The sequence below is a fragment of the Podarcis gaigeae genome, assembly GCF_964106915.1.
Source record: "Podarcis gaigeae genome assembly, chromosome: 13".
Classification (NCBI taxonomy): domain Eukaryota; kingdom Metazoa; phylum Chordata; class Lepidosauria; order Squamata; family Lacertidae; genus Podarcis; species Podarcis gaigeae.
In genome coordinates, this window is record NC_139689.1 from 48272712 (window position 1) to 48291712 (window position 19001).

General features: G+C 46.4%; 1 protein-coding gene across 4 annotated transcripts in view; it reads left to right on the forward strand.

Moving 5' to 3' along the window:
- The first annotated feature begins 4671 nt into the window (after positions 1–4671).
- Positions 4672–19001, forward strand: part of LOC310830093 (transmembrane protease serine 11A-like) — a 70092-nt gene continuing 55762 nt past the window's right edge. For all 4 annotated transcript variants that reach the window (XM_083709643.1, XM_083709646.1, XM_083709644.1 and 1 more), the window contains exon 1: positions 4672–5044. The gene's annotated coding sequence lies outside the window, so the exon portion shown is untranslated. The remainder of the gene's footprint in view (positions 5045–19001) is intronic.

Genomic DNA, 19001 nt, shown 5'->3' on the forward strand with positions numbered 1-19001 from the left:
GCTGGGGCAACCCAGGCAGATGGGTGGGTATAGATAATAAAATGATGGTGGTGGTGATGGAATAGGACGTCCCTATTTTCATCATAGAAATGTTGGAGGGTATGCAAATGTGTAAGGCACTTTGTGCTAAAACTGTATTTGTGCTGTTGGCAGAGAAAGTGCTGTGATTTATGACCCAAACTAGAAATTATGGGGAAGTGTGACTTCTGCTGACCTGTATCTTTCCAGCAACATCTAGTAAAAGGAAATGTGTGATGTAACATAATTGGAAGGCTGGATGAATCTCTCAGTTTCGGTGTGCCTTAGTTTCTCATTTTTGCAATCTTAAATTCAGTCAGCATTTCCCCAATAAAAAAAGCATAAGCACTTTCACAAACATTTCTCCTAATATAGTCCCTCAGTGAAAATAACGTGCAAAAATGCGTTAATATCATACAGATTTTTGTGTGCAACTTTCTGCAATGTATACATTTTTGTACATATTTTTTTCTAAGAAGGAGGCAGCTATGTGTTTCCTATACTGTCTAATTTGGACTATCTTATGTCTGCCTTCACCCAAGGATGGACTTTGCTGCCAAAGACAGGTATAATTTCTCATTTGCCAGATTTTCATCCAATCTCATTTTTGAAATGTGTTGCAAAATGTGACACTTTTCTAACTGTTACAAATGCAGGATACTGCCGATTCCTAGATGCTTGCAGTGTAGAAAAGACTAATTGCTTTATTAAGACTGCTACTGCCCCATTCCCCTACAAATGCAATCCCACAGATAGATATAGACTTTATTTGCGTAGCCGACAGGCCATAGCATCAAAGGACAAACACCAACAAAAATACATTACGAATATAGTTACCATAAAAGATACATGTTGGATTATAATGGCGCAATTATAGCAATTGCACCAGGGACAATGTCTGCAAGATTCTGAGCTTTTTCTCTATTCTTTTCAAAGTACAGTCATACCTCGGGTTGAATATGCTTCATGTTGTGCATGTTCGAGTTGCGCTCCGTGGCAACCCGGAAGTAACGGAGCGTGTTACTTCCGGGTTTTGCTGCTCGCGCATGCACAGACGATCAAAATGACATCACGTGCATGCGCAGAAGCTGCAAAAAGCAACGCGTGCGTGCGCAGACGTGCCGTCACTAGTTATGTTTGCTTCTGGATGCGAACAGGGCTATGGAACGGATCCCGTTCATATCCAGAGGTACCACAGTACTTTTCTAGCCCTCCTGAAAATGAAGTTATAAAGCAAAATGTGCAGGCAACAAAGCAACTTCCATAAGTTGAGACAGCCTGACTGCTCCTGCCTTTCAATATTTTTAGCCATTGAGTGAAGTCACAGTTGTGATCAATGAATGATTTGTTTGGATACCAGGCTATAGAAATCGCTGAAGTCCCATTCTGCACCCCCTCCCCCACTTTAGTGCATTTTTCTTTCCTACTTCTTATTTTCTAGTCTTTGGATTGCTGTAGTGTGATCACCCCCTTCCCTCTCTAGTAATCAGGTTCCATCTTTCTTATGATGGCTTCATGAGAGATCAGGTCCTAGATGTTATTTTCTGCAAATACTACTACACAATGAGCATATGTTGTTGTTTAAATTTGTTTACCACCCTTCACCTGAAGATCACAGGGTGATTCACAACATAAAAATACAAAACGAGAACACAAAAGACATAATAAAACAAAAACAAACCAGTAAACCGCCCCCCACCAAACACATTAAAAAGACCACAGGCTGTTAATCCGCCAAAGGCCTGGTTATTGAGAAATGTTTTCACCTGGCACCTAAAGTTAAGTAATGAAGTCGCCAGGTGAGCATCTCATGGGAGAACATTCCACAAGCGGGGGGCCACCACAGAAAAGGCCCTGCAGACCTCTCATGAATGGGGCACACAAAGAAGAGACTCAGATGATGACCACGGGTTCCAGGTCTGTTCATATGGGGAGAGGTGGTCCTTGAGGTCTTGCAGTCCTGAGCCATTTAAAGCTTGTAGGGTCAAAACCAGCACTCTGAATTGGGCCCAGAAACTAATTGGCAGCTAGTGAAATCAGGCCAGGATCCGTGTAATATGCTCAAACTAGTGTTTTTATAGTTGTTCTGATTTTAAGTGGAGTGCCCTATCTGGGTGGATGGAGCAGCCAAGTAATTTCGTTGTCCCTGAGAGGGGGCAATGACAATAAAGATATTATTATTATTATTATTATTATTATTATTATTATTATTATTATTATAAACCACCTTGCCCTGGTGAGCAACCTGGCCTCTGGATTCTTCACCAGCTGAAGTTTCCAAACCGTATTCAGACACACGTATAACGTGCTGCAGTTGCGTGTTGAGACCTTTAACCTGCTCCCTGAAATAAATTCAGACAAGACTCAAATTTTGGTTTGGTTTTTGGCAGAATTTAGGCCACAACTTTATTGATTACAGCAAGTGACTGGTTGCATAGGCTCTGGTTCAACTAGCTCCCTGCACCTGTTGCAGGTAGCACTGACCCAGGGCACCAGCATAGGTCAGCCAAGGGTGAACACCTGGATAAGCGGAAAGCTGGGAGCAGGCTATCTCCACCACCCAAATGCCCCCCTGGACTCAGGCACGGGCACAACCCCCTCACAGGGTTGACCAAACCATCAAGTCCCTGGATTCCTTTAACAGAATACCCTTCACATAGGGATGGTGAGAATATTCTCCCATTCCTATCACCTGAACCAGAGCCTATCCGCAAGCTTACAAGTTGTGACGATTTGCTATGCGGCAGGTGAAACCCAAATGCCAACAGCCAATCAGCCAAGTGGGGAAAATTCCTGCCGTGCCCCTGTCCCAATGACAGATGACACACGACGGCATAGCAAGGTCAAGCGCAAAGCCCTAAAAATAGGGAGAGGTGGGTGGGTGTTCCAAATGCACACGCCGAAAGTGGAAGCTCTGGGTCACGTGCGTGGGCTTAAATAGGTCCCTCAAACTGTTTGGACTACGTCCCATTGGCCAGATTGCACCCCACATCAAAGGACCTACCAATCGGGTGTTGTGGCTATTCAAACGTACCCACCCACAACACAGAGTCAGGTTGCCAGGTCCCACCGCAACACGTGCCCTCTTTAAGGGAGGACCCGATTAATCTAATCTAGATGTTATCAGAGCGTAGGCCCCAGAAGTTAGACTATACCTGTCTGGATAAGGGCACAGCTGTGCCACCAGCCAAAGCTTGTGGAAGGCACTCTGCACTGCCGAGGCCACTTGGCCCTCAAGTGGCAGCAATGGATCCAAAAGCTGCATATCGGCTCCTTCAGAGGAAGTGTAACCCTATCAAGAGCAGGCCACCCCCATCCCTCCAGTCTAGGGAACCACCCACTCACAGTGTCTCAGTCTCACCTGGATTGAGCTCCAGTTTGTTGGCTCTCATCCAGTCTATTACCGAGGCAAGCACACTGGCATCCAATTAAAGAGCACCGCCACCCAATCGCAAAGGCAAAATGTGAAAACTTGCAAAGAGAATTAGGCATGCATACTGCTGCAAAAAGCACTAGTCTAGTTGTGCAGTGGTATATATGTCTTTCTGGAAAGTACCGTATTTTTCCATGTTCAAGACTAGGCTTCCCCCCCTAATAAATAATGTCAAAAATTAGGGAGCCTCTTATACATGGATAGTGTATTTCCCCATTTCCTTAAATCTGAGCCTTCTTATAGACAGAAAAATATGGTAAGTTTCTTTGTGTACACTGAGGTTTCCTCCCAGGCAAGTAGGCACAGGTTTGCAGAATCAAAGGATAATGTTAACAACATTTATTAGTAATATATATATATATATATATATTTAAAAAGGATTTAAAGAATTCTGGTTTTAGCCAGCAGAAGGAAGTGTCCCACCTAGCTGCAAAACTTTCTACTCCTCCTCGGATTTTTTATTTACCAGAGGGTTTACCCAGTGCTATTTTTATAGAAAAAGAGGAGCCGGAACTCACAATGAACGCCTCCTTTGTTCTCTTATAACGCTCACCTAAGAGGTGCTGGAACTGAGTTCTGGCTGGGAAAAACAAAACCCTGGTTTTATCTTTGGGGCAGAGCTTTGGAAAGTGGGAGCAGGTTTTATTCTTTTACTGGGCAATTAGGAAAAATAGTGGCCTTATGCTTTTCCTTACTATTTTACTTGCGAAAGCAAAGTAGGGGGGGGTTGTTTTAAAAATGAAAGCACGTCACTCTGATTTCCAGTTTGGCAAAACTTTTTTTGTTTGTGTTTCGCTGCAAGTTCTGAAACCTGGTGGGCTCGTCATATTTTTGTAGTTCCTGAAACTTTATATCGTTCTAAACCTCATAGCATTTAAGTTACCACAAGACATATTTTATGGTACCTTGTTTAATGCATTCCTGGGGGTGAGGGCTGGGCCCCCATTTTGGGAAATACAGCAGGACCCCAGCCAGCTTAACCTGGTTTTGACATGGAGGTAAAGTCGAATTCCATGGGAATCAATGGTCCAGATTCCCAGCGGTTATAAATCTGTCTGGTTCCTTTGATTTACAGGTGACCACACTGATTTACCTAAATAGACATCCATCATTTTCTAATGCCAGCTTCCTGGGAACACTTTGTAAATTCTTTGTTTCATTCTGTTCTGCCAAATGTCTTCTTTATTTGATCTTGCTTGGCCAGCAGAAGGGAGTTTTTCCCCCCTCTCCGCTCCCTGTAAAGCTTTCCACGGCTCCCCGAATCTCTGTTTACCAACCTCTCTGCGGTTGTGTTGCAAGGCGCAATGAGTTATTGCTTGTCAAAGTCACCAAGATTCTTGAAAGAAAGGCATTATTATTAAGCATAAGGCACTGTTATGGTTATGAGTCCTGCCTTGAAATCTTACGACGAGGTGAATCGCTTGTCACCGTGACTTGTCCAACTTGTTTTATCTATCGTGTTGGTGGCTTCGTTTTTTTAATCCTAATCCAGCCCATAAAGCATCAAATGTGCAGAGTGATCATGCCACACAACCTGCTGTGAATGTCGCCCGGTGGAGGCGAGGGCTCCTCAGCTACAACCAGTACCTGCAGGTAAGAACTCTTTTACTTTTTAAAAACTGTGGATGGTTTTCGACAAGGAGGCAGAGGCCGGCATTGCAACAGTTTGGATTCCCTGCCAGAGTTTGGGAGGCTGTTTCCACATCACCCCCCCCCCCCCTCAAACTGGCTGTGCCTCTCTGGATGTATAATTTGTATGAAAAGTAGACTTTGCTAGTAGGTTCTTTCTTTCTTTCTTTCTTTCTTTCTTTCTTTCTTTCTTTCTTTCTTTCTTTCTTTCTTGTTACTGGAAGAAAGTATTAAGGCAGCAAAAACGGCTGAGGAAAAGGCAAGAAGAGACCTTGCCCCTGGCTGGCACTCATTCAGTGGACTGACCACCCTCTGACTGCTGTATACATTTACAAGGGATATGGAAGTGTGACAGACATGTGAGAATTCATTGCCTCATATCTCTCTCTCTCTCTCTCTCTCTCTCTCTCTCTCTCTCTCTCTCTCTCTCTCTCTCTCTGCTGTGGAGGCTGCTGTCTGTATGGGATTTCAGGGGAGAGGAGCCGTTAGGAAAACGAGAAAACGAGGCTGCAGTTTGGGGCACAGACACTGGGGTTCAAACCCAAATTCATTGGGACTTCTTGTGTGAACACTCAATGCTCTCACTGTACTGCTTTATCTTTCTGTAAAATTCCCCCCTCTGTTTAGGACTTTGCTATCTTTCCCCTGATAAATGAACACTTGCTTGTGACAACTCAGTTCTGCAAAGTCTCTGTGTCCAGCCTGTCTTGAGCATCAGGTGTTTGGGAGGGGGGAAAGCACAGGATTTATTTGTTTGTTTTATATTCTTGGCATTTATTTTATTTGTTTCTTTCTTTCACAATATTGGCATACGATCCTTCAGCAAAGCGGCTGTCAAAAGAACAAGGAGACTTTGCTTGTGAGCTTTGAAAGGCATCTGGGCTGCTGGATAGCCTTAAATGTGCTTTCTCGATTGCTGCTGCTGACATGATGTTCTATTGAAACTATTATTGCAGTGTTTCTCTCTGTGTGTTTTGAATTATTATATTGCAACATTTCCCCGTGAGGTCTGAAAGTGTGTGGAAAAGAGGGCATTAAACATTTTAAATAGTCTGAAGGACTGTCGCTGGAGTGGAAATGTTGAAGTAGACGGACGCCCGGATCGAGTCAGGCAGCTCTTGTGTTCTTAGGGTTTGGGATGTAGGATCCAGAGATTTTTCCTCGAGGAAGGACTGTCTGTTGCACGGATAAAACTGGTTCCCAGAATTCCAAGAACAATAGTTTGCCCCTAGGAAAAATGCTGTTCTACTTGTTCATCCAGAGGCATTTCTTATGGCACTTACGTTATGGTTGTGCACCTGTTGGATTGTAATTTATTAAATGAATGCATTTAATAAACCTCATGTGACTCTCATGCTTAGACTGTCTGGTAGCTTACGTTGCTTTATGTTGATTGGCTAGTCTTCTATTGTTTGGTCATCGTTCTGCCCTCCATTGTTCTGCCTGGACACTGAGGTCCAGCTCCGAGGGCCTTCTGGCGGTTACCTCGTTGCGAGAAGCCAAGTTACGGGTAACCAAGCAGAGGGCCTTCTCGGTAGTGGCACCCGCCCTGTGGAACGCCCTCCCACCAGATGTCAAGGAGAAAAACAACTACCAAACTTTTAGAAGACATCTGAAGGCAGCCCTGTTTAGGGAAGCTTTTAATGTTTAATAGGTTATTGTATTTTAGTGTTTTGTTGGAAGCTGCCCAGAGTGGCTTGGGAAGCCCAGCCAGATGGGTGGGCTATAAATAAATTATTATTATTATTATCGTTCCCTTTTCTAGTTATGTAGTGCATGCATAAATCCAGGTGTGCTGGAAAGCCAAAATGGGAGTGGGGAAGCTTAGGTAGGAGACACCCCCCCCCCAAAAAAAACTTTGCATTAAGGTTTGTTCTGCTACCCTGCCCTGCCCCACGGCCACCCGATGACTGGCCACGGGCTGCTTCTATGCTACAGCTTTGGTGCATTGGCAACAGAAAGCAGTGCAAGGCCACAGCTGGCCAGGACTGGGAGTTAAACAGAAGGGAAGCAACCAGCTCCCCATGCTTGAATTAAGTCGTAAGGGAGGGCTGCACCTTTGCAGTTTGGAAAGCCACTGCCTTGCAGGAATCACATTTCCCCACTTGGTTTGTGAATGTTGGAAGATTCAAGGCAGGTAAGAAAGCACTTCTTCACACAATGCATAATTAAACAATGGAGGCAGTGATGGCCACCAAGTTGGGTAGCTTCAAAAGAAGATTAGACAGATTCCCCAAGGAAGAGAGGGCTGTCATTAGCTACTAGCCAGGATGGCTATTTTCTGTATCCACAGTTGGAGTCAGCTATGCTTCTAAATGCCAGTTGCTGGAAACCACAAGAGGGGAGAGGGGTCTTGGGTTCGAATCCTGATGCTGGTTTTGCCCAAGCAACTGTTCAGCCACCATGAGAGAAGAACGCTGGATCTAGCAGGCTGTCCTTACCTTATTGTTTTTAGGACTGTCAAGTAAAAATGGCGCACATCCTTAACACACATCAATTGAATCATTCGGCTTTACCAGAGAGCTTACTTCGGAGAGAGTTTCAGCAATTCAGTGCAATCCTCGCAGTGCTGTGCTTCCTTTTTCCTCGTTAAAAAAAAATTCTTACAGCCCTTTCCATTCATCTTCCTTCTGTCTCGTGGCTTTCTTCCTCTCCTTTCTTCCTCAGTATCTTTGAAGTCTAGTCCTGAGGGGAAGGCTTAACAAACTCTACAAACTTCAAAACCTAAACAAGAAAATGAGCCGAAGCCATAGGGTACAAAAGTTGCTCTTCCATCTTAACCACAAGCTTAAGTCCTCAGGATCCAATCTAGCATGCACACCGTTCGGCTTAGACCTATAATTGCAATTTTATTTTTTTAATTGTATGGAGAAGCGGAAAGCTCTAATTGCTTTGCCATGTTGCCTGTTCATCACCATCTTTTGTTTTATTGCTGCCTGCAGCTCTGTTGCCCAGCAGGACAGAGATAGGTCAGGCAGCAGAGCACATAAAGTATGAGAGGATATGATGGAAAGTCAGTCTGGCTGCTCCAAAGTCACTACTCTTTTAGCCTGTCTATTTCCACCACTGTAAGCAATAAAAGGTAAAGGGACCCCTGACCATTAGGTCCAGTCGTGGCCGACTCTGGGGTTGCGGCGCTCATCTCGCTTTATTGGCCGAGGGAGCCGGCGTACAGCTCCCAGCATGTGGCCAGCATGACTAAGCCGCTTCTGGCAAACGGAAGCTTTGGGATTGATGAAATATATGCAACAAGAAATGAATTTGAGTTACACGGCTCAGATTGGGTCTACTAGACCCAACACTTTTAAGCAACATGGACAAAACTTGTTTCTGGGGCCGCTCTGGGATTGGGGCTCGGAAGCTTAATCTTCATTAGTTTCCTAGTAGAGCTGTCCCTGCTTCCCTATCCCACCAAAGAAGTGAGGAGAAGCTGCTATCACGTCTTCCATGGTAGCAGGGACCCACCACCGAAATCTCAAAGTTGCCACTGTGCGAACCCTGGACTTTGGCAGGGACAAGGCAACAGCTTACTGCTCTCACCTCAGGTGTCAAAATCAGACAGGCGGACCTTGGTCAACATTATTCTAATACGAAGGCAAATGAAATCCACCATTAGTACAGTGGTACCTCGGGTTATAGACGCTTCAGGTTACAGAATCCGCTAAACCAGAAATAGTACCTCGGGTTAAGAACTTTGCTTCAGGATGAAAACAGAAATTGCACGCCGGCAGTGCAACGGCAGCAGGAGGCCTCATTAGCTAAAGTGGTGCTTCAGGTTAAGAACAATTTCAGGTTAAGAAGGGACCTCCGGAACGAATTAAGTACTTAATCTGAGGTACCACTGTATATTCATATTGCAGTGAGCAGGCATTCTGCTTCAGATAGTGTGGGCTATGCCAGCCCTACATAGCAGACTAGTAAAGGTAAAGGTAAAGGACCCCTGACAGTTAAGTCCAGTTGCAGAGGACTCTGGGGTTGCGGTGCTCATCTTACTTTATAGGCCGCGGGAGCCAGTGTTTGTCCGCAGACAGTTTTTCTGGGTCATGTGACCAGCATGACTAAGCTGCTTCTGGCGAAACCAGAGCAGCGCACGGAAACGCCGTTTACCTTCCCGCCGGAGTGGTACCTATTTATCTACTTGCACTTTGACGTGCTTTCGAACTGCTAGGTTGGCAGGAGCAGGGACCAAGCAAAGGGAGCTCACCCCGTCACGGGGATTTGAACTGCCGACTTTCTGATCAGCAAGCCCAAGAGGCTCAGTGGTTTAGACAACAGCATCACCTGCGTCCTTACATAGCAGTCTAGTGTTGCTATACTGATGTTGTAGGAGTGAGGGCTATGGGGTAGCTCAGGGTTCCACCATGGGGCCTTTGGCAAGCACAGTTAGCCCTGAGGCAAGGCCGTTGTGGCACACAACTGTGAGGGTGGGGTGAAAAGGTGAGCCTTGCTCTCCTCCCTCACACAGAGACTGCGACATGTTTCAGGATGGCTGAGTGGGGCTTTTGCCGTACGCATGTACAGGAAGGAAAGAGGGCAGGTCACACTCTGGTTTCTCTTCAGATCGTATAAATCTTTCGCCTTTTACACACGTTCCTGATAATTCTGTCAGACTTGAGTGTGAAGTCAAATCTTATCTGCTACATCTTCCTGGAGCCAGTCACCTTGAGCAGCCTCAGGTGAACCCGGGAAACTCTGGATGTGATGTTTCTTGAGACAGAGCCAGCTCTCGTTCCACCTCTCTCTGCTGGGTCAGCCCTGAGATAGGTACTCCTCATGGTGCATACATGAATCAGAACCTCAGCCCTGCGTTACGCAATGGCAATGAAAATGCAGCCACCTCGGCACCCGGTTTGCCTGCCATGCCCTGCCTTTTTGCTGCGCTGGTGGTTACAGTAAAAACAATGGGAACTTAATGGTTTAGTCATAGCTAGCATACTGGTTTTCCCTGTAGTGATGTATGGAAGTGAGAGCTGGACCATAAAGAAAGCTGATCGCCAAAAAACTGATGCTTTTGAATTATGGTGCTGGAGGAGACTCTTGAGAGTCCCATGGACTGCAAGAAGATCAAACCTATCCATTCTGAAGGAAATCAGCCCTGGGGGCTCACTGGAAGGACAGATCCTGAAGCTGAGGCTCCAGTACTTTGGCCACCTCATGAGAAGAGAAGACTCCCTGGAAAAGACCCTGATGTTGGGAAATCCAGGTCTCAACTGGCCATTTTATGGAAGGACTAAAAGCAGAGCTTTCAGGTCAGCCTTCCTGAGGCAAAATTTACTACTCCTGGTAGTAGTAGTATTAATAGTTGCTCACCCTTTCCTCTAATGCCCCCAGGGAGGCTGAAACCATTTTTTAAAAAATATTAAAAAATGGTTCAGAACAAATTACAATTACAAGAACAGGGTGGGTTCGACAAATATACAGCTTAAGTGTCAGAGGTAATGAGGTACACTGTCAGCATTGGAGGAAAACTATACAGTGGTACCTCAGTTTATGAACTTAATCCGTTCTGGAAGTCCGTTCTTAAACTGAAACTGTTCTTAAACCGAGGCGCACTTTCCCTAATGAGGCCTCTCACCACTGGTGCCCTTCCACTGTTCGGATTCTGTTCGTAGACTAAGGTAAAGTTCGCAAACCAGAACACTTATTCCGGTTTGCGGAGTTCGTCAATCGAATCATTCATAAACCGAGGTACCACTGTATAGTGAAGGTGCCAGATATGCTTAAGGTAAAGGTAAAGGGACCCCTGACCATTAGGTCCAGTCGTGGCCGACTCTGGGGTTGCGGCGCTCATCTCGCTTTATTGGCCGAGGGAGCCGGCATACAGCTTCTGGGTCATATGGCCAGCATGACTAAGCCGCTTCTGGCGAACCAGAGCAGTGCATGGAAATGCCGTTTACCTTCCCGCCGGAGCGGTACCTATTTATCTACTTGAACTTTGATGTGCTTTCAAACTCCTAGGTTGGCAGGAGCAGGGACCGAGCAACGGGAGCTCACCCCGTTGCAGGGATTCAAACTGCCGACCTTCTGATCGGCAAGTCTTAGGCTCTGTGGTTTAACCCACAGCGCCACCCGCGTCCCTTAAGTAAGCCAGATATGCTTACTTGATACCATTTAAAAACTCTCCCCTTCATTAGGCTAGCAATGTCGTTTCTATCCTGCACAAGCTCCAGGTGAATGAAGAAGGAAGTGGCAACCCAAAATGTCATTTCAAAGGGGCATGCTGCTGAGCAAGGCAAAATCAACCCGCAACGAGCTTTCCTTTTCAGAATGAGGCCGGTTTCCTCAAGAAGCACTTTTAAGGGATGCAAAATATGCCATAGATCTAGAGCAGGCTTCCTCAACCTCGGCCCTCCAGATATTTTTGGCCTACAACTCCCATGATCCCTAGCTTGCAGGACAAGTGGTCAGGGATGATGGGAACTGTAGTCTCAAATCATCTGGAGGTTAAGGAAGCCTGACCTAGAGTGTGTGTGGGCTACCTAGGTAGTACTTAGTCTCCATTGAGTCTAGAATAAAATGTTGTTTGTACACTGCCAGAGCAGTACATCGGATGCTCGGGTTGCGAACGTGATCCGTGCAGGAGGCACGTTCACAACCCGCAGCACTGCGTCTGCGCACGCATGGGTTGCAATTTGGTCTTCTGCGCATGCGCAAAGCATGAGTTAGTGCTTCTGCGCATGTGAAAGCACCGAAACCCAGAAGTAAGCTATTCCGGTGCTTCTGGGTTTGGCACAGTGCACAACCCAATAACGCACAACCTGAAGCGTCTGTAACCTGAGGTATGACTGTACATTCAAACCACTTGTTGCATAACTCCTATTCTTATTTATTTATATCCTTCCTTTTTCCTAATACGGAGCCTAAGGCAGCTCACAGCATAAATTAAAAGAGATGCAACTAAAAAACACACAATGAAGATAAATATTTTTTAAAGCAAGTTAAATAAATAACCCTACTAAAATCTGCACTAAAACACTAAAACCATTTAAAAGCAGCAATCCCTCTCTTTTTCTGCATGTAACGCCTGTCCTCAGAAGTCCCTGCCACAACAGCCCAAGACCTGTTGGAACAAAACAAAACCAAAAAAGATCTGCCTGCCAGCAAAATGAAAGTAGAGAGGAGGTCAATCCAGCTTTCCATGCAAGGGAGTTCCACAACCTGGGAACAGCCACCGAGAAGGCCATCTCTCATGTCCTCACATGCCCCTGAAGGTGGCAGGATCAAGAAAAAGGCCTCCCAGAAGATCTCAAAGCCCAGGCAAGTTCATATGGAGATGTGTACCTCCATACAACCTGCAACTCCACCTGTTCTACCTGTAATTTGTCTTTGAACAAGCTACCCCACCTCGCCTGGCAACTATGGAAATATTTCCTCGAGACCAGAAATGAAGGCCCAAACCATATTGCCTGACCCTGTAGTATCCACATAAGGCATGAGCCCAGACGTAAAATATTGTATCCAAGGCTTTTGCTCATATGGACTGCTGTGTAATTATCCTCTTAAAAAGGGGGCTTTTTCTCTGTCTTGAGACAAACATGACCAGTGGTTAATTGAACCTCTTGGTTCTTCCATCTTCATGGTCAATGTATCTTAAAGGTGTTGGCTTTGGTGAAGAGCAGTTGCTCTCTAGGAATCCAAGTGTCAAGGAATCTATTTTACTATGGGTTAAACTAAGGTAAAGGGTAAAGGGACCCCTGACCATTAGGTCCAGTCGTGGACAACTCTGGGGTTGCGACGCTCATCTCGCTTTATTGGCCGAGGGAGCCAGCGTACAGCTTCCGGGTCATGTGGCCAGCATGACTAAGCCGCTTTCTGACGAACCAGAGCAGCGCACAGAAACGCCGTTTACCTTCCCGCCGGAGTGGTACCTATTTATCTACTTGCACTTTGACATGCTTTCGAACTGCTAGGTTGACAGGAGCTGGGACTGAGCAATGGGAGCTCACCCTGTTGCGGGGAATTGAACTGCCGACCTTCTGATCAGCAAGCCCAATAGGCTCAGTGGTTTAGACCACAGCGCCCAATAAACTTCAGTGGAGGGCAAATTTATTCAGGAAATTAGAATGTACGGCACATTAAAAAGCATTTTACCTTTTCGTCTGCCTGAGCAGTAATAATTCATCAAGAGGTGTTGTGCTCCTGTTTATTTCAAGGTGACCCATGTAGGAGACCTTCTCAAGGGATTGTTCCATATTCTCAGAATCTACCTTGGATTCAGCTGCAGCTCAGAATATCTCTGTTAAAGGGTCAGTGAAGTAGCACCTGATCTGCTCTTGTCTGTCTGCATAGGGAAGTCTGGCCTCCCTGTAACCCCTTCCAGAGTTGGCAGGGCCCATGGGTGCTGGGGTGCAGGGCCGTCTTACCCATAGATGTTGGGGTGCAGGGCACCCGGGCGCCGGGCTTTGTGCCGCGAGTTCAGGGGCGACTGAGCCAGCAAGACACTGATGTGGCTGGCCAGCTCTGCCTTCCTGCGCGCCTGGGACTGGGCAACGGGGGGGGGGGGGCACCAGGTGGATATTTGCACCCCAGTGCCGCATATACTTAAGACAGCCCTGAGAGTTGACTAAATTTATTTATTTTATTATTAAGCCACCATTTCCCCCACGGAGCTGTAGGTGGTGTCCATGGTTGGTTTAGGTTGAGAGATGGTGTCTGGCCCAAGGTCACCCAGTGAACTTAGTGGCCAAGTAGGGATTTGAAGACTGGTCTCCCAGTTCCTGGTCCACAACTCTAACCATGACACCACATCCTTCCTCTCTCATACTATATGTTCAAGACCCCCTTTGGATCCTGATACACGCTGAAGGAAAGTGTGGTAGGCTAGGTTTAGACTTTGAGAGAGACGAAAGATATTTTAAGAACTGTGCCCCAAATCTCTCGGGACTCAGGAATGGAGTGTGGTGCAGTGGCGGATGGGGGCCAATTGCGGCGCAATGTCGCAATCCTCCCAGTGGGGGGGTCCGATCACGGCAAGGCGGCATGATCCTCCTGGCAGGGGGCCGATTGCGGCAAAAAAATGCAATCTGCCCCGGGGGGGGGTTGTCACCCCCCTCTGGGATGACACCTGGGGCGAACCGCCCCCATCGCATCCCCCTTTCTGTACCCCTGGTTTGGTGAGGTCACCACTTTGCTGCCTCTCTCCTTACTTACCCCGTGCTATTATTACACCGCTTTGAGGAAGAAAAACAGAATCCTGTTGCAGAGAGGATTAATCTGCCACTAAAGGCCACGTCAATGTGCATCAGGTGATCCTGGTCTCTCTCTCTCTCTCTCTCTCTCTCTCTCTCTCTCTCTCTCTCTCGGCAGTAGTTCAACAGTTGTGAAAGAATGACACCAGTGCTGTCAAGACAGGATGCTAAGAACCTCACTTCCTGCAGTGTTCTGGAGGGAAAAAAATCGAAACGCGTTTGCCAAAGAGGAAAGAAAAGGGGGCAACCTTTGAATTTTATTTATTTTAGAAACCAAGATGGCACGGTTTCAGCACGCAAATGTTCCCTTCCTCATAGATTGCTGAACCTCTCACGAAGGGGTAGCGAAGTTCCTTAGCGTTATAACAGAGACAAATCACATGCATTTTATTTTTTAAAAAAGAAACCTCTCCCAGTTTTTATTTTGATTGGTTTTCTCGCAGATCATTCTTCCTACTCTTGGTGCCAAACTACGCAAGGTACACAGTGGCATTTAAACTCTCCCTAGATATATTTTTAAAAGCAACAGCAACAACTTGCTTCCAGACGGAGCTTGCAGTTTTGCTTGCTTGCTACATCCAGACCTGCAGCCCAGTATTCTGCACACGAGAAGTATCACACGTACATTCTATAATGTTCCGTCCACTCAGTGGGCATGACCTGGGGCTCGCTCACACTTCACCTTTGGTCCTGTGCTTGCTGAGCTTCCTAGTTCGTATCTGTGCGCCATTTTTTGCCCTGTTGCTTTCCCCAGGAAAACCCAGTTGTTACAGCTGAATCAGAAAAAACAGCAATTTGGGGTTTTCAAGGTAAACGTAGATGAGCCCTTAGTCAGTGGGAACCTGACCGCTTTTCCTTTCTCCCACCTCTCAGGGTGGCTTTTATTATTGCTTCCCTGGTGGATGCTGTTGCTCAATTTTCCTGCCCTTTCTCTGGAGTAGAGTAATAATCAATATCTATCAATCAATCAATCAATCAATCAATCAATCAAGGCATCAACACCTGGTTCCCTTCCTTCTCAGCACATAGTACTTTAATTGGGTGCTTGTTTTTCTTCTGCCCTTCCTTGCTGTTTACTTTTATTAAGGTAAAGGTAAAGGGACCTCTGACCATTATGTCCAGTCGTGGACGACTCTGGGGTTGGGGTGCTCATCTCACTTTATTGGCTGAGGGAGCTGGCGTACAGCTTCCGGGTCATGTGGCCAGCAGGACTAAGCTGCTTCTGGCGAACCAGAGCAGTGCATGGAAACGCCGTTTACCTTCCTGCCGGAGCGGTACCTATTTATCTACTTGCACTGTGATGTGCTTTCAAACTGCTAGGTTGGCAGGAGCAGGGACCGAGCAACGGGAGCTCACCCTGTCATGGGGATTCGAACCACCAACCTTCTGATCAGCAAGTCCTAGGCTCTGTGGTTTAACCCACAGCGCCACCCGTGTCCCTTTTTCTTATTTTATTGTTTTATTGTTTTATTTTCTTATTTTCTTGTTTTATTTATACTTTTCTTATTTTATTGTTAATTCACAAAGATTTCCCCTTTAGTAAAGCAGCACTGATGATGATCAGAGTCATCATTTTGGATTAAAGGACTTGTCGTTTTAATAGAATTGCTGGAAGAGCATTTATTGTACTCCGTTTTTTCCTTTTCTAGTTTTTTTTTGGTGGTTTTTGTATTCCATGGAGTTGTAGGTTGCTTTGAGACATCTGTTTGTATTGGGTGAAAAGATGCTGCTGCTATTATTATTTAGTGCCTTGTCTGATTTCCTCTTGTTTGCACCCCCCGAATTGTACCTCCCCATTCTAAGTTCGAAAGCACCTCACAGTTCAAGTAGATAAATAGGGGCCGCTCTCCGGCGAGAAGGTAAACGGCGTTTCGGTGTGCTGCGCCGGTGCTGGCTTGCCAGAGCAGCTTCATCACACTGGCCACGTGACCCGGAGGTGTCTCCAGACAGCGCTGGCTCCCAGCCTCTTAAGTGAGATGGGCGCACCACCCTAGAGTCAGACACAACTGGCCCGTAACGGGCAGGGGTACCTTTACCTTTACCTTTATTCACATTTCTAATACAGTGTCTTGGGGTTTTTAAAAGCACATTTTAAATCTGTTTTAATACCTCTTTCCCCAGAATCATGACTGCTTTTGAGTCCATTTTTTTAAACCAACCCCTTTTCTGGGGTCTTTACATTTCATTTCAGCAAGTTCTAACCACCTTGCCTTTACCTTCAGATGTTGCTCTCCTACTAAGATGGGACGGTCATCTCAAGGTGCAAGGGAGGAGGGATATGTCAGCTTTGGCTTCTCATTTTTCTAGTCTTGAGTTCACTATTTCTGCATCAGCTCTCATTTAAAAAAAAAATCCTCATGAAAATTCATCACTATTTTAGTGCAAATTTCTTTACACGTTTTTGCAAAGCAATCTCCCCTAACATAATGCATTCTAATCTTGTATGCTTTGGCATATGCCTTACTATGCATTCCTTGGTCAGAAGATTGTATGACAAGTTTGGGAGAAGTGCGAACTTCAAAAGGTGGATATGGTTCAGTTCACTTCCAAAAGTGTGAATTGACTTAGTAGGTTGATAATAATAATAAGAAAATTTTATTTATATCCTGCCCTCCCCAGCCAAAGCTGGGCTCTGAGCGGCTAACAACAGTAAATTAATACAGCATTCTAAAATCAATTCATTAAAAAATCAGTTCCCCTTTAGATGATGATGATGATTATACCCTGCCCATCTGGCCAGGCCTCTCCAGCCACTCTGGGCGGTTCCCAACAGGATATTAAAAACACCATAAAACATCAAACATTAAAAACGTCCCTAAACAGGGCTGCCTTCAGATGTCTTCTAAAAGTCGGGAAGTTGTTTATTTCCTTGACATCTGACGGAAGGGCGTTCCACAGGGCAGGCGCCACTACCAAGAAGGCCCTCTGCCTGGTTCCCTGAACCTCCCTTCTCACAGGGAGGGAACATCCAGAAGGCCTTCAGCACTTGATCTCAGTGTCCGGGCTGAATGATGAGGATGGAGATGCTCCTTCAGGTATACAGGACCGAGGCTGTTTAGGGCTTTAAAGGTCAGCACCAACACTTTGAATTGTGCTTGGAAACGTACTGGGAGCCAATGCAGAGCTCTCAGGGCCAGTGTTATGTGGTCCTGGTGGCCACCCAATCACCAGTCTAGCTGCCTCATTCTGGATTAGTTGTAGTTTCCGGGTCACCTTCAAAGGTAGCCCCATGTAGAGAGCATTGCAGTAGTCCAAGCGGGAGATAACCAGAGCATGCACCACTCTGGCGAGACAGTCCGCAGGCAGATAGGGTCTCAGCCTGCGTACCAGATTGAGCTGATAAACAGCTGCCCTGGACACAGACTTGACCTGCGCCTCCATGGACAGCTGTGAGTCCAGAATGACTCCCAGGCTGTACACCTGGTCCTACATAAGAATTGTACAAGTCTATTCCCCATCTCTATGTGCTGTCTTTCTTTGCTGCCCCTGCTACCGAGCCTTAAGGAAACAATGGCCTGGCTGACACACAGAAACGTAGCAATTGAAGCCTTTTCTCACCATGGGCTTCACTTTCATGTCAAGAAGCATTCAACTGCTTCATGTTAAAGGCAGAGAGACAATAAAACTAAAAAAAAGGGGGCAACCCTACTAATCTCTCCACACTCAACTTTTGCTCCACTCTTTCCAGATACAGTTCCGTTCTTTAAAAGCTCAGCATTTTTTTTATTTTATTTGCCCTGATCTATCTCTGTGAAAGCCCACTCTTTATCACTCAATCATAGCAAATGCTAGCTTGGGTTTTCCACAGATTTCTGTTTGCTCTGGTCATACTTTAGAGAGAGTGTTTTTCTAGGGAAATCTCCGGAGCAAAAGAAAAGGGGAGGCGCCCTTGACATGGAGTTTTAAAGCTTGCACTCGAGCCTGGAAAGAGCAGGGGAAAGCTAAGTGCAGATAAGCCAGTGTGGTGTAGTGGTTAAGAGCTGTAGTCTCGTAATATGGTGAACTGGGTTCGAATCCCCGCTCCTCCACATGCAGCTGCTGGGTGACCTTGGGCTTGTCACACTTCTCTGAAGTCTCTCAGCCCCACTCACCTCACAGAGTGTTTGTTGTTGGGGAGGAAGGGAAAGGAGAATGTTAGCCACTTTGAGACTCCTTCGGGTAGTGATAAAGTGGGATATCAAATCCAAACTCTTCCTCCTCCTCCTCCTCCTCCTCTTCTCTCTAGCAAACATGCCCAGATTACAACCTGTCCTGCTCCTTTAACTGCTCCAAAAGCAGTTGGAGGGTGTGTGCCCCGTGCGTCTGAACATTTTGAAGGCATGGGTAGGGATGGGGCAGTGGCGTAGGAAGGGGGGTGCGATGGGTGCAGGTCACCCTGGGTGTCATAACTGAGGGGATGACAAAATGGCAAAAATATGTGTTTTTATAATAAATAAATAAAAATTGGTCCCCACAACACTTTATTTTAAATAACTCCTGCACCCATTGCACCCCCTTCCTACACCACTGGTAGCTAGTGAGGCGGGGGTACTGCAGCGTGCCTGAGCCACGCGTCTCTCCTGAGGGGGAGGTGGCAGGCAGATTGCCTGCAAGCTCCGCTGTGCTTTTTCGAGCAGCGTGGGGCTTGCGTCTGCCCACTGCCTCAGCCACCCTACAGCTGAGAGGGAAGCTGAGGAGAGGCTCCACGCAGCGCGCCCTGCCTTGGCTCGCCCAGCCCCTGGCTGCAGGGCACG